Below are 14,624 nucleotides of genomic sequence, written 5' to 3'. Positions count from 1 at the left end.
AACTTGAAGGAGAGTTGGGAACCACGGCTGTCGTGGCCACCATGGAGTGATCAGTATTCCTGTAGCTCCTTCGTGAATAATCTTTGCAAGCACTCTCATGATAAGTGGGATCGGGGGAAAAGCGTAAAAAATCACTCCTGTCCATGGAATCATGAAAGCGTCGCCCAGGGAGTCCTGACCCACTCCCGCTCTGGAGCAATAGGTCCTGCACACTCTGTTCCCTTGAGTGGCAAACAGGTCGATGTCTGGTCGACCCCATCGGTGAAATAACCTGTTTCGAACCCGACGGTCTAACTCCCATTCGTGGGAGCGTGACATGTGTCTGCTCAGAAGATCGGCTTCCGTGTTGTCAGTGCCCGCAAGGTGAACTGCTAGAATAGTGATACCTCTCGGTATACACCAGTCCCAAATCTGCATGGCGAGATGTGCTAGCTTCCGGGATCGGGTTCCTCCTTGTTTGTTTAAATAAAAGACCGTCGCCACATTGTCGGAGGTCACCTGAACGATCTGATGGAGGAGCAGATCCTCGAAAGCTTGCAGTGCTTTGAAAACGGCAAGGAGTTCCAGAAAGTTGATATGATTCCTGCCGTCCCGATGGCTCCATCTCCCTTGGGTACTTAGATTGGAGCAGGTGGCCCCCCATCCCAGCAGTGACGCATCGGTACCTAGGGTTACTGTGGGGTACCGAGGTTGAAATGGAACGCCGACGGTTAAATTGGCTGAGTCCATCCACCATAGCAGGGAGTGGAGAACTGAAGCCGATAGTCGGATTCGTTTGGTAGGAGGGTCTATTTGTGGTCGAAACAGTTTGTTGAAGAACAGTTGAAGGGGACGTAGCCGTAGTTTGGCATGAGGGACCACAGCGATGGCAGCAGACATGTGCCCCAAAAGGCTTTGAATAGATCGGGCGGAAACTGTTCTTGCTTGCCGAATTCGGGCAATGCGATGAACGATCGCATATCGTCTGTCTCGAGGAAGGAAGGCTCTTGCCGACCTCGAATCCAGTCGAGCTCCGATAAAATCGATCACCTGCGTAGGGACAAGGGAAGATTTCCGTCGGTTAATGCAAAGTCCAAGGTCGTGCAACAGAGCGCATGTAAGTTCAATAGCAGACGCCAGTGCAGCTTCCGTATCGGCAACAAGCAACCAATCGTCAAGGTACGGGTAAATTCGAATCCCGCACAGCCGGAGGTGTGCACACACAGGGGCCATACACTTCGTGAAAACCCTTGGTGCCGTGGCCAATCCAAATGGTAGAACGTTAAATTCATAAACTTTCTGGTCTACCGCAAAGCGTAGGAAACGCCTATAACTTGGGTGTATTGAAATATGGAAATAAGCGTCCTTTAGATCTAATGAAGCGAACCAATCCCCTCTCCCCAGCAGCGGAAGAATACTTTGAAGCGTGGTCATCCGAAACTTCTTTGGTGTAATAAATTTATTAAGAGCTCTCAAGTCCAATATTGGTCTAAGACCTCCATCACGTTTCGGAACCGTAAAGTATCTGGAATAGAATCCATGGAGTCCTTCCGATAACGAGAGGCGACGAATAGCTCCCTTAACGAGAAGTTGTTGAATCTCGTGTAACAGCACCAAAGAAGGTGTAGTATATCGAATAGGACTCGGAGATGGCACAACATCGAATTCGATTCCATATCCGTGCTGGATGATAGATAATACCCATCCATCAGATGTGATTGACTCCCAAATGGAGAGTCGACTCTTTAGTCGATCCCCAAATGAGAGGGGGAAGGGTAAAGATGGGAGGAGAGGAACGGTTCGCTCATAATGCCAACGCTGTCGCCTGTCCGTAGCAAATCTACGGCGGCCCTGTTGGAAGCGTTGGGGTGGTTGCTGCCTGCGGCGCTGGTGACGTTGTTGCTGTTGTTGTCGCCGAAGCGGAAATTGCGAACGGTATTGCGGGCGTGACCATGACCACTCACGTCTAGGTAAAGATTTTAGCTCCATACGACGAGCGGTCATGCGGGACTCATGACTCTTCTTCAGTTTACTGTCCGTTCTTGCGTGGAAGAGACCGGATCCGTCGAACGGCATTTCTTCAATTCTCCGCTTCATTTCTTCAGGGAAGTTGCAATTACGCAACCAGGCGTGTCTGCGGAGGGAAATGGCCCTGACCAGCGACCTCGAATCCGAGTCTACGTGGTGCCTTGCAGTGGAAAGCTGTTGCACAGCGACTTGCATCGCTTCTTTAACAAAGGTTTTTGCAAGTTCACCTTGGTTTCCTGGCATTGTATCTATGATGGCATCTAGGCGTTGCATCAAAAAATATTGGTAACGCGCCAGGGTGGCCTCATAATTAGCGATCCTTAATCCTAGGCCCGATGCTGCGTAGACTCGACGGGCAAGGGAATAAACCTTTCTGCCCTCCTTATCTCTAGGCGAGGTATATCCACGGGCCTCCCGACCCTGCGATGATTCCACCACAACCGAATTTGGTTTTGGGTGGCGGAGGAGAAACGGGATGTCTTCCTCTCGCACCCGATACATGGACTCATATTTCCGTGAAGTCGGTTGCGGCTGAGCTGGGAGGTCCCATGGTTGGGTCATTGCCTGTCTTAAAGTTGTAATAAGCGGCAAGGCAATGGATGTGGATCGCTTGCCTCTAACAACATCATGAAAGCGGGCCGTGCTCGGTCCCGGCTGCTGGTGGGTTTGTATATCAAGCAATCTCACTAATCTGGCCATGAGATCGTTGAATGACATATAGGGTTCATCAGGTGATCCCGGTCCCTGTGACGTAACTGCCGCATCCGGTGAGGTTGAATCAGCCTCAGACTCTTCAGATTCCATCCAGTAAGGGGGGGACACATTGGAGGAAGATTCAGCCGATGACCCCGATCTGCCACGTTCTCTAGATGGGGCATTCGGGGCATCTCTGGGAGTCGAATGGAAACGCTCCCGGTGGGCTGGTGGCGAAGATCGTTCCCTGGTCGGGAAACAGCCTGCAGAGTCGTACTCTGCTCGTCTCGGAGCGGAGGAGTATCTGGATTGATACCAATCGTCAGATCTCGCATCTGAGGAACGGCTCCTACGGCTTTTTGGAGGGGAGATGGCAATATCAGTATCCATCTCTACCAACGGCATTGGGGTTGGTGATCGAGCTCTAGGTGGAGAGTCTCTTATTTCCCCATCAGAGATGGAGCCCCTCCTCGATTCCATGACGGGTTCGACAGCCAGCCGGCGTGGTGAAGCCGGTGGGGTGACCCTCATAGCCTCCTGGATGTTCGGTATCGAGGGAGTCGGTTCCAAGACCGGTATCGGGATCAAAGACGAGACTGAGTCTGAATGGCGTTGTTTTGCCTGCTCACGGTTCCTCGGCTTTTTAGCCGGTTTGCTCGTCTTGTCCTTCTTGGCCCTCTTAAGCACAGGGTGTTTATCTGAATCACCGTGCTTTCTTTTCTCCTTTTGTTTCCTCGGCAGGGAAACAGGCCGGTCGGCCATAGCATGTGCGCCTTCCTGAGAGGAGCGTGAAGGCGGAGCAATGGAGGAGGCCGGGCATTGCGGCAACTCAGCCGAAGTTGGACGGCCTTCGGGTGGGGCCACAACAGTGGACTTAGCCACCAGGCGGTCAGATTGGAGAAGGGCCTGATCCCATAGGAGTTTTCGAAGGCGGTTCTCTCTATTTTTCCTCGCCTGTTTTGAGAAGGCCAAACAATGGCCGCACTTATCGGTTCTGTGCCCCTCCCCTAAACAAGGGAGGCACAGATCATGCGGATCTGCCGTGGGCATTTTCGAGCCGCATTTTCCGCATTTGCGGAACGCCGCCCTTTGCGCCATCGTAGAAATTTGAAGAGAAGAAGATAGTAAAGCGGGAAAGTATTTTTTTTTTTTTAGGAACGATAAGAAGAAGAAAAAATAGTGCACGTTAAGAAATATAAGTGAAGTAGTAACAACAAGAGCAAGGAATACAACTTGTAAGAGAAAGGGCAAGATTTTCGAACAAGGAACGAGGTAAGTGATAAATCTTAGCGAGAGCGAAGCGGCACGAGGCACAGCGAACGGCGGTCGCAAAGACTGAAAATGGCGGTCACTCTGCTCCTTATATACTGCTAGGGGGGAGGGGGAGCAGAGTCCCCGCCAAAAAAACCGTTAGCTGTTAATCTTCCGGCCAAAGGCACTGCGCAGGCGCAGAACCCATATGTGTGATGCACAGAGGCCACGACGAAGAAGAAAGTATATCATACCAAATATAACCTATGCTTGGGTCTCATTGAATCGGGCAAAAGAAAAGAACAAGAAAAGAAAAGGCAACTGTCATGTGAGTATCTCCACTGTGGAAGCTTTTCATAGCTGGTGTGATATTTAGATTTGTCCAAGGGCCCCTCTCTAGGAATCCGGCAGTGGCATAGAATTGTTCAGTGGCCCAGGCATTGGCTAGGCGGATGAGCTGGCACGGCATATATTTAGTGATATAGGTGCTAATAAGAACATTTTCACCTTAACTCTACTTATGGAAAGGTGAGTTGTTTTTCATGACCAAATCCTGATTTTTTCAGTGAGTAAAGCGTGAGCAAACCATTTCAGTGAGCAATACTGAAATTGAAACCAGATTACAAATTATGGCTACAGCCAGTTAAATCCTGAGTGTGTGTGTGTGTGGGGGGGGGCATACATGCACATCTGGAGTACATGTTCTCCCAGATTCAGAACCTCTATGCAGTGCTTTAATGTAGACACTATACTAGAAGAGTTAATTAAATGGATCTCTCTGGAGCTACCCTACCCCCATGTTAATGGGAATAGAGCATTCATTGATGGAAGAGATCTACGTAAGCATTTCCCTGAGCTTTGACATTTGCAACAAATTCTTTCATCAGGATATATTTTAACATGCCAATATTAATTGTTCCATTGCAATAAATGGGACTTGAATGAGTGCAACTTTGACTGGTTTGGCCTCATTATTGGGAAAACTTTCCACAGACCACAGAGTGCCTTCCTAATCTTTCACTATTGTTCTCATTTTACAATTCTGTTAAAGGATCAAGCACTGGCAATCCATAAAGTATACCTAAATGAATTTACTTATGCATTTTTTAAATTTTTCTTTGGTATATTTAATGGCTTCAGTCAGAAATGAAGAACAAGAATAGTGGACATTCTAAGGAAACATGAGTGAAAATGAAATCAAGAGGCATCTTTTTGTAAAGCAATCCTGCAAGATGTGCCACGAAGGTAGGATGGGATTGTTTACAGAAGATTAGCAGATCATGTTTTTCTTCTGAAGAACATTTAATTATTAATGAAAATCTCTCTCCTCTGCTTGAATCTAGGAAATGCCTCTAATTTTGAATTTTATGCAAAATTAAAAAATCATACTTAAAAGCAATGGCTCCTCAAGATGTAGCTGGCTAGAACAAGAAGTGGGAGAAAAATCATTATACGACATTAGGAAACAAGGTGAAGGTGCAGATTTTATCCAGGCTGCAAAACCTCCTTCAGTGAAAGTAAAGAGGGAAAACAAAGATTACGGGATCCCTCATGAGGCATGAAAGTCTGTCAAAGTAGAAGAATATGACAGTGGAGTTGATGTGGCCTGGATATTATTCATGATCAATGAATCATGGGATAACAGTCGCAACTACAACCTGAAAAAGTCAAGGGCATGTAACTTACTTATGTCCCACGGCTGCTATAACTCGTCCACCCCATTTCAATTATTACTGCTGAATGTGCGTTATTTATGCATTCTGTTCCAGGCCTGCACTTTTTCATTATATTTTACCACCTTTGTGGTATATACCTGCTTTGCATGCACTTGCAAATATGCACTAGGCAAGAGAATGCCAAATTCAAAACTCTGAGATCAAAAGTATACTCATATTTAACCAAATCCCTAGCAATAAATCTCCAGGCAAAAGGTGAAATTACTACTTTGCCCCTACAAAGTTAGGCACTTTTAAGTCCCATTTATTTCAGCAGGAGAATATTATACATACGCTTAGCCTGGCCATTGAAATGCATTGAGATTAAAAAATGCTTAACTGTTGTCTGATTATATATGAAATTAATAATGCTTTAAGTTGCTTCCAATATCTATGCACTTATCAGATCCTGCACAGAAACCTGATGTCTGGCTTCAGAACAGAAGAAGGAGCATTTATACTCAGTCTCACCAAATACTCTATCTAGTAAATGGGTCTTCATGATTAGCACTAAAAAGGAAGGATTAAATCCAGCAAATACTGTCCTTTCATTAGGGCTGCTGGGTTGAATTCTGACAAGGCCAGTGACAAATCTGTATGTCTGCCTCTCTTCTCTCCAAGACAGAACAGGCTGTAAGACACCCCTGTGTCTATATTACTCAGGGGTTGCACCATCACCATTCCCTTGTCTTTTTAATATTCTGTCCACAGGACAAGGCAGCCTTATGGGTTTTATACATGGTCTGGTTAGGTCTTTTTTTTTAGCTTTTCCTTTGCAATGCTTAAACAACTTTGTTTAGCATGTTTGCAAGCAATCCATTGCATCAGAAGGCCAATTTTCAGGCTATACAAAATAATCAAATCAATTCTTGTTTCCAATTATATATATATTTTGTGAGCCGCCCCGAGGCTTTGTTGCGATGGGGGCGGCATAGAAATGTTTTAAATAAATAAATAAAATAAAATATTGAAGAACTACAGGGAAAAGAGTTACTTTTAAAAGAAAATGAAACATCAAATTAGCTTGCTAAACTTTAGTAAGCATAATTTACCAAAGCAGCTTACAGAAGGTGTTCCCCTGGGCCACCAGAGCATGGAATAGGTATAGGAATTGTGAGAGCATACAAAATTCTGCACAGCATTGAGAATTGATAGGAGTTAATTTTCTCCCTCTCTCATAATATTAGAACTCAGTATCATCCCATGAAGGTAAGTTGTGGGAGATTCAGGTCAAGGAAATACTTCTGCACAGAGCACATACTCAAAGTAGGGTATTCACTACCACAAGATATAATGACTGCTAGCAACTCAGTATTTGAAAGACAGAGAACAAGGCGAACACCGACTACTAGTCATCCTTTCACCCATCTACATGAAATCTCTGGGGGTGGCATCAGGAGTTTTGAGCTAAAATGGCAAGCAGCTGAACAGCTGATATTTGTAGGAACAAGATGGACATGCAGCAGACTGTTGCAGCAGGCAACAGTTATTTATTTGCTCCATGGTTTCTAGTTTCACCCTCTCAATGTTCAATCACTATTCCATGACCACTAAGTACAGTACCTGGGCTCCTTTGAGGTTCATTTGGCTCTGGGGCATCTAGCCACCATAATTTCTCCATGTCCCTTTCCATTTCCCTCTCCTCTCCCATCTTTCTTTTTTGCTAAAGAGTTGTGTTTTTTGTATTTCTGCAAATCTTGGCATTTCTGTTTCGTACCCTGATGCCTTTCTCTTGTACATGAATGATGCTATATTGGCAAAAGCACTCACAGCCCAAACATTAGAAATATGAGGAAATTGTACTGGCTCAGAATCTGGAGTTTCCATCTTGCTGTTATGGCTATTACCACTGATATCGCTTTTTTCTTTGAATTTGCTTAAATTCATTTTAATGTTTTGCATACCTGTAGCCATCACTACATTTTGTAGCAACAGCTTTCATTACTTTTCTCTGTCTTTGCTGACTCTACTGCCAATTGTGTTTGCAGAGCTGTGAAAATAATAGAAAACCGTCTCTTTCTATTCTCCTTACACATGCATAATTTCTTATCATAGTCAGTGTATGCATTCCATTGCAGTCATGTCAGGTAAGTGCAGATTTGTATGCTAGTTGAAGAATTCGGCACCTTCAGGTCCTCAGTTTCTTTTTAAATAGCAAGTTTCTAGCCCTAAAGGCACTGAAAAATGGTTTGTAACTGTATGAGTGTAATGAATTCTCAGAAAGTTGGAGGATAAGTGAAGCAGGATTTCTAATGGTTGTGACTTCACTGTACTACATATCTTTTTGCCCCTCTCCATTATAACAGGCACAGAAACATTATGTCACAAAATCAAATATATGTAAATGTCCATAAATTATACTGGTTGTAGAATGAGAAATCAGCTTTTCCTTGTGCAGATGTTTGTGTATGCAGAGTACACAGCAATGATGATACTGAGTGTGGGCTTTAACATGGTATTACTCAAGTTGAAATGAATATCAACACTTTGCAAAGAAAGCATTTGTCCCTTGTGAATTACACCAGCAAGCTTAATTTGCCCCCTAAATCAAGCAGTGTATTAATCCTCAATAGAAAACATGTTTCAGTTGCACACACAGTATTTAAATGCTATGATAGAGACATCCTTTATAAATACCTGTAACAAGTTTTGCAGAAATGAATGTGGGGCTATAATTAATAGAAATGCCAGTACCAGCTAAAGCGGAAAAACTGAAAAACATCATAAATCTGTCTTCAGCCCTCTCACGTATACTGATGGATGGTTACTCTATGTTTAAATATTTCACAATCAATAATTCAAATACGGATCCTACCCTATTAAATTTGTCATGTTCATAAATAAACACAATATTTAGCTGACTTTCACATAAAGCTCTCATATACTTCATTCTGGTAACCAAAATATGCTTTTTTGGAAGGTTTTTCTTTTTCTTTTGGCCCAACACAAGGAATACCATACTTAGCATTTCAGGGGAAAAACACACACAAATCAAGGCTGCTTATTGAAAAGACTTACTATCATTTCCTCCTATATAGCTGACATGCAAATCTACCCCAAACTAATCTCTTTTAATGTACAGTAAGCACACTTAAGGCTAAAGATACCTAGAGTTTATCAAAACCAGACTGGCAGTTGGGCAGATGAAATCGAACACAATATTGAATGAAACTGTGAATTATTTACACTGAGTTCTGTAGCTCTTTGTGCCACTCAGCAAGATCACGTCTCTCATTGTTATTCAAGCTCTTTTCCCCCTGTGAGGAAAGAAGCACATGGAAGCACATGGAAGCTATCCCTGGCTGTTGGCCTTTAGAAGCCTCCCCTTTTGGTGTTTCATTACATACTAATAATATTACAGTTGGAATTTAACCATTTGTATTAAATACACACACAAAGGAAAGCAAGAATGGTGAACTGTGATTTATTCCCTCTCCTCAGTTATTTGATTTTGCTTCTGCATTCATCCTTTGAGTATTTGACTGTGTCAAGTGCATAACGATAATCAGAGCTGTCCACTTGTGCAAAGCCCCCCCCCCTCACCCAAGGAAATTGACCACTGGTAAAGGCAGGTTTTTCTACTCGTCTGATACTTTTGTTAGTGGATGAAGGCATCCATGGTAACCAGCTGCCCATTCACAATTTGGCATTTGCTCTTCTCAGTAGTCTTTTAAACGGACAGCTTCAAATTCCAAAGGGCAACACTGGGAGAGATAGAAACTTGCATTACCTCACTTTTTACACATTTTCACATTTATATTCACAGCCAAAGGCACTTTCTTGGCATGAAGAAATTCTTCCAGAAAGGTGTTGGTCTTTATTCTATTTCACTTCCTTAAGTGTACCTTTTTCTGATATCTAACTCCACAAACCTTGAAGTCTGTCTGAGTTAGCAGTTGAGGTATTTCCTAAATAATAGGGTGACAGAAACCAATGGATAAACGTTGTGTAGCCTAAAACCATTAACCTAATCTACACACAGCTCAGAGGTTTTCAGTCCAATTTAAACCCTCTCACACTTCAGTGTGAGACTCAGGGAATAATGTGTATTTAATTACAGGGAAGCTTGAAGGCAAACTATATAGAAATACAGCCAATTTGATTGTATTGCTCGTCACATTAAGAATATGGGTGTTGAACCCCTTTTAGCTGAAGGGCTGAATCCCATTTCGGAAAAGCTCTTTGGAAGTGCAGCAGTGGGCCAGGCTGAAGGCAAAAGGCACGGGGTTAAAATAAAGCAGGAAGGGCCAAAATAGCAGCGTGTTGTGCCTTAAAACTGTTAGGGCTGGTAATCCAGCATTTGGAGAGGCATTTTGGAATGGGGAAAAACTGTGCAAAAGCTAAGAAATTTCAAAGCATCAATGTTTGGGGGAAAAGGTTAGGGCAAAGGAAAGTCCCAGGGAGGCTGTATTTGTGCCCTTTTCCTGAGGGACACCCATGTTCCACCTGAACCTATTTAAAAGAAAATTTATCAACCTATCAGAACCTACCCCTACATGGATCACTGCCTTGCTGTGGTGAAGGGACTTGTGTAGCTCAAAGAAACTATGAGCTAAGTTGTGTAGGGGCACCTAAGACGGACAGGTCATAGCAGAGAGCTCTGACAAAACGTGATCCACTGGAGAAGGAAATGACAACCCACTCCAGTACCCTTGCCATGAAAATCCCATGGACAGTACCAAAAGGCTAAAAGATGTGATGCCGGAAGATGAGCCCCTCAGGTCGGAAGGTGTCCAATATGCTACTGGGGAAGAGCAGAGGGCTAGTACTAGTAGCGCCAGAAAGAATGAAGTGAGATATGCATTTCAATGTATATTTACTCAGAAGTAAAAGTGTTTAGGACTGCTGCCTGCTTTAGTTACAATCTACTCTCCACTCACCCACCCCCAGCTATTTGGCCTTGGAATCTTCAGCCATTCACTCATTGGCTGACAAAAAGGAAGCTTCAAGTTTAACCATTGTAGTTCTCAATATTTCACCTACTCCCTGGCTTGTATGTCAAGCTTCAGCAGGGTTGTAAGCATAATGCTGGTGGCTGGGCAAACACATGCTGCTATCCTATAATTCCCAGTTTTCTCACAGCTGAATCTTTTATTTCAGTCCTTTAAGGGCGACACCAGGAGTGCTTTTCCTGATCTAGTCCTGGTATGATTAGACTGGCCTGTGATTGTTCAGGCATCTGTTGCTTCTTGCTTAGGCCACTGTAATGCACTCTGTGTGGGCCTACCTCTGAGCAACACGTGGAAGCTCCAAAAAATGTACAATGCGCCTGCTGGTATTTTGGCTGAAGCAAAGTACACAATCACTTTATTGTATAAATGTTGTAACCCACCCAGAGAGGTCCAGTGGTTGGATGGTATAGCAATGTAATTAAACTGCCCAGGGAGCTTTGGCTATGGGGTGGTATAGATATGAAATAAACAGGCATAATCAAATGAGCAAATAAGCTGTACTGGCTGCTGGTTGACTTCTGAGTGCAGGCCAAGGTGCTGGGTATTCTTTGTAAAGTCACAAACCAGGTGGAGCCACCAGGTTTTGTCCAGGGCTGGATTACCTGCCTCCCCAACCATGCTGGCAGGCTGCATGAGGTCAGGCCGTCGCAGTGCCTGAGCCCCACTCTTCAGCCCTTAGCCCCATGATATTATCCACCCTACCTCAGCAGTCACTCCCCCTCCACTTTCCATGCCAAGAGAAGCATAGAAAAAGGGACCCAGACAGTCTAAAGGAGCTTTTCTTCTGCAAGCCCTGACAGAGTCGGGCTGTTCCTCTCAAGTTGCTTGCACCCTGATTAGGATGCAAGTGACATGAGAAGGACCTTGGTTGGGCTTCTTTGTCCTACACCACTCAATCAGGGCACAGGAGTGCAGGACATGGTGCAGGGTGATCTCCACCTAAAGGGATGCTCCTTTGTACGACATGCTTTCAGAGGAGGGTTTTGGGATGGCATCGGGCAGGCCCCAGTGGTGCTCAGCCTTCCATGGGCCAGACTGGGCCTCGGCATGAGCTGGATGAGGCTCACAGGTCAGACATTGCTCTCCCCAAACAAACTAAAAGCTTGGGACCAGAGTGTTTGAAAAATGGCCATCTTCCATGTGAGGCAGCCTGACCTTTCACATTTGAAGTCAACTGCTGTTCCCCTTTTTCCATGCCTAACTTCCCCCTGCCTGCTGCTCTGTGCATTTGAGTAGCTGCTAACTCATGTGCATAGCATGAGGCTCTGTCTTTGTTCCCATAGACAGGAACCTAGATGGAAAAACCCTGGACATTTGGAAAGCGTAGGAAGGGAGGCAACAATTTCTTTAATTCAAAATATAAAACTATAACTTTTATTAGGACAACTCCAACAATAGTAACTTTGCAAAGGGTATGTTTTAATGATGTTATTCTTAATGTGTTTTTATGGTTTATAAGCTGCTTTGAGTGACTACATTTTCAGAGGAAAAAATTGTGGCATAATTTTTTCAAGAAATAAATATAAATGACTAAATGGGTTGTGCTCAGACTTAGATGTATGCAGCCGGGTGGGTTGGAGCAAAACTGCCTGCCTCGATCTCCACATGGTGGTAGCCCTCTGCCCCCCTGAAGAGGTTACATGGAGTCCAGGCAACCCCAGAGAATCCCTTCAAAACTGGCAAGCCACATTCCACAAGTGGAGACAGGACAGAAACTAGTATCTTGTAGCTCATCTCTCAGGTTCTTTGTTTTCAAAGCACACATGTGCTTTGAAACATGCGTTTAGTCACTCAGCAGCTGTGACTTCCCTGTTCAGCTTGATTTGACTTGCATTTTTGCAACAAGGGAGAAAGCATTCTGTGAATTAAACCCTATGTAATGGGGTCATTGAAAGAGATCTTTTTTTCCAGTAGGGCATGATATTGTAATATGTTGGCAGGTACTATAATATGAATTACATTTATAGGACTACTTTTACAATTTTGTGGCTGCCTAAGGCTCTTAGCTGCCATTCATTTCTCTCCAGAGATGAATTGTTTGTCAGTAAAAGGTTGATTAAGGGAACTTATTCATGAAGGCCTTTAAAGACTTTGCTAGTCTTACATCCATGCAGAGAAGTAAGTCTGTCTCACTGGAAGTTTTAGGTTGGAATGTATTGAACTGTGACCCCTTCCCCCCCCCCCCACTCTTTTATCTCCCAGGTGGTGAATGCCTGTCCCAGTTGTGAATTCCTGTATGGATTCATTCTGACCCACAGAACTGGACTGTATGAAGCATGTCATACAAAAGCATAGATACCACATGTACCACACTCACAGAGGCACATGTACTGATGCAGAGGGTGTCTCAACGGTGCCTTTGCACCTGACTTCCGAAATGACAGCACAGTGGCTGTGTTTAGCACTTGTATTTAGGCATACACACTGCTGCTCCATCAAAATGGAATCCCTAAGTGTTTACTCCAGGTCAATTGCCTTTTCTGTAATATGTGACCAGCAGTGTGCATCAAAGACAGTTTTCTGTGTGCAGGGAGCTTGGCATAGGGAGAAGAGATTAAGGACTGAGCCACTTTTCTGGTGTACCCTGAGCAGTGAGTCTGCTCCTCAGTCTTACAAGCAGGAAAAACACGGTTTGGGAGAACTAATCCACAACTCTTAACACACAGCAAAGGGATTAAATCAGTCCCCAGTACCCCTGCAACACCTGTACAATACCTAGGCACCAGAAATAACTTTTTGTATTTTTGTTTGGTTCTCACATTGGTTCCCTGCCCATCATTTTCAGAAGTTTATAGCATCCTAAGCAAAGTTCCTAAGCTGTCTTCAGCTGATGTAGTAGCTATGCCCAACTCAAGAGACTGAATTGCACTGGGCACCTCCTAAGTTCTCCCTACATCTTCAGTAAGAATGTGTATTGTGTCCTGGCTGCGGGTGAACACAGATGCCTGATTAGCATGTAACAAGAAGCCACTGTGGGTGAACTCTTGGTGTACGGTGGCCACCATTCTGAATATGCAAGCTGTGGCAGGGCTATGCTGTAGGTTCTTCTTAAAGTGAACCCAGTGCACAGTTTCTAGGTGGCTTGGCAAGGACCCAAATATCTTGCCCTCTTTGAGTGCACACAAAACATATATTGTGCCTTTGTAATTCCTCAGTCACAGTTGTTTGGAGATTTTTCAAACAATGTCAGGAAGTTGCAGTTTCACTTCTGTTTCTCAGAGCACTTTTCAGGGTATTTTGCAGAATAGAGAAAATTGAGCTGTTCCACTTCTTTATTTCACCTGTTCCACAGCTCCACCTAGAGGTTATGCAGTGGAAAAGCAGGAAAGAAAGCAGTCTTAACACACTGCAACAAAGCTGGATGCGTGTAAATACTGTAATTAATAGGCCTTTCTAAGAAAAGGATGTTATGACAAGCTACAGTTTGCTGCACCACTATTCAAATACTGAGAATGGTCGTAGCTGCTGCAATGAGAAACCCCGTGGCAAAGATCACATGTGTGGCTTCTTTTTACATGTGAACCAAATATCTTGACTATAAAACTGCTTTCAGTTCCTGCAACCACTACAGTGTAATTGAAATGAGGTTTGCCATGGAGTTCACAACCCAGAGGAAACGAGAAGGAAAGAGAATGGTTAGTGCTTGGTAAGCCTTGTGTGAATGAATCTTTAAAAATATGGCTTTTGTTCTAAGTAACCGAGAAGGAAGATTACATTGAAGTTATCACACAGCCTCGTCTTAGTGTGCCTACAGAGCAGAATTTGAGTTACGATTACATAAATCTCCATTTCAAATTTATTGCCATAATTTATCAGCTCATGTTGCTGAATGGCCAAGTAGTTAATTTTAAAATGAAGTGGTGCTATTTTCATTAATACCCTTGTGCTAACTACCTATCAAAACACTCAGAGGCAATTAATACCATGTTGCCGAAGTACTGAACCAATAAATATCTCCAGCACTGGCTTCCCTTTGGCAGATAAAGGCATTAGACTAACCCACACC

Source organism: Varanus komodoensis, unplaced genomic scaffold (assembly GCF_004798865.1).
Source record: "Varanus komodoensis strain SLA01 unplaced genomic scaffold, ASM479886v1 scaffold20_1, whole genome shotgun sequence".
Taxonomy (NCBI): Eukaryota; Metazoa; Chordata; class Lepidosauria; order Squamata; family Varanidae; genus Varanus; species Varanus komodoensis.
The sequence above is the reverse complement of the archived record's forward strand: the minus strand, read 5'-3'. Positions refer to the sequence as shown.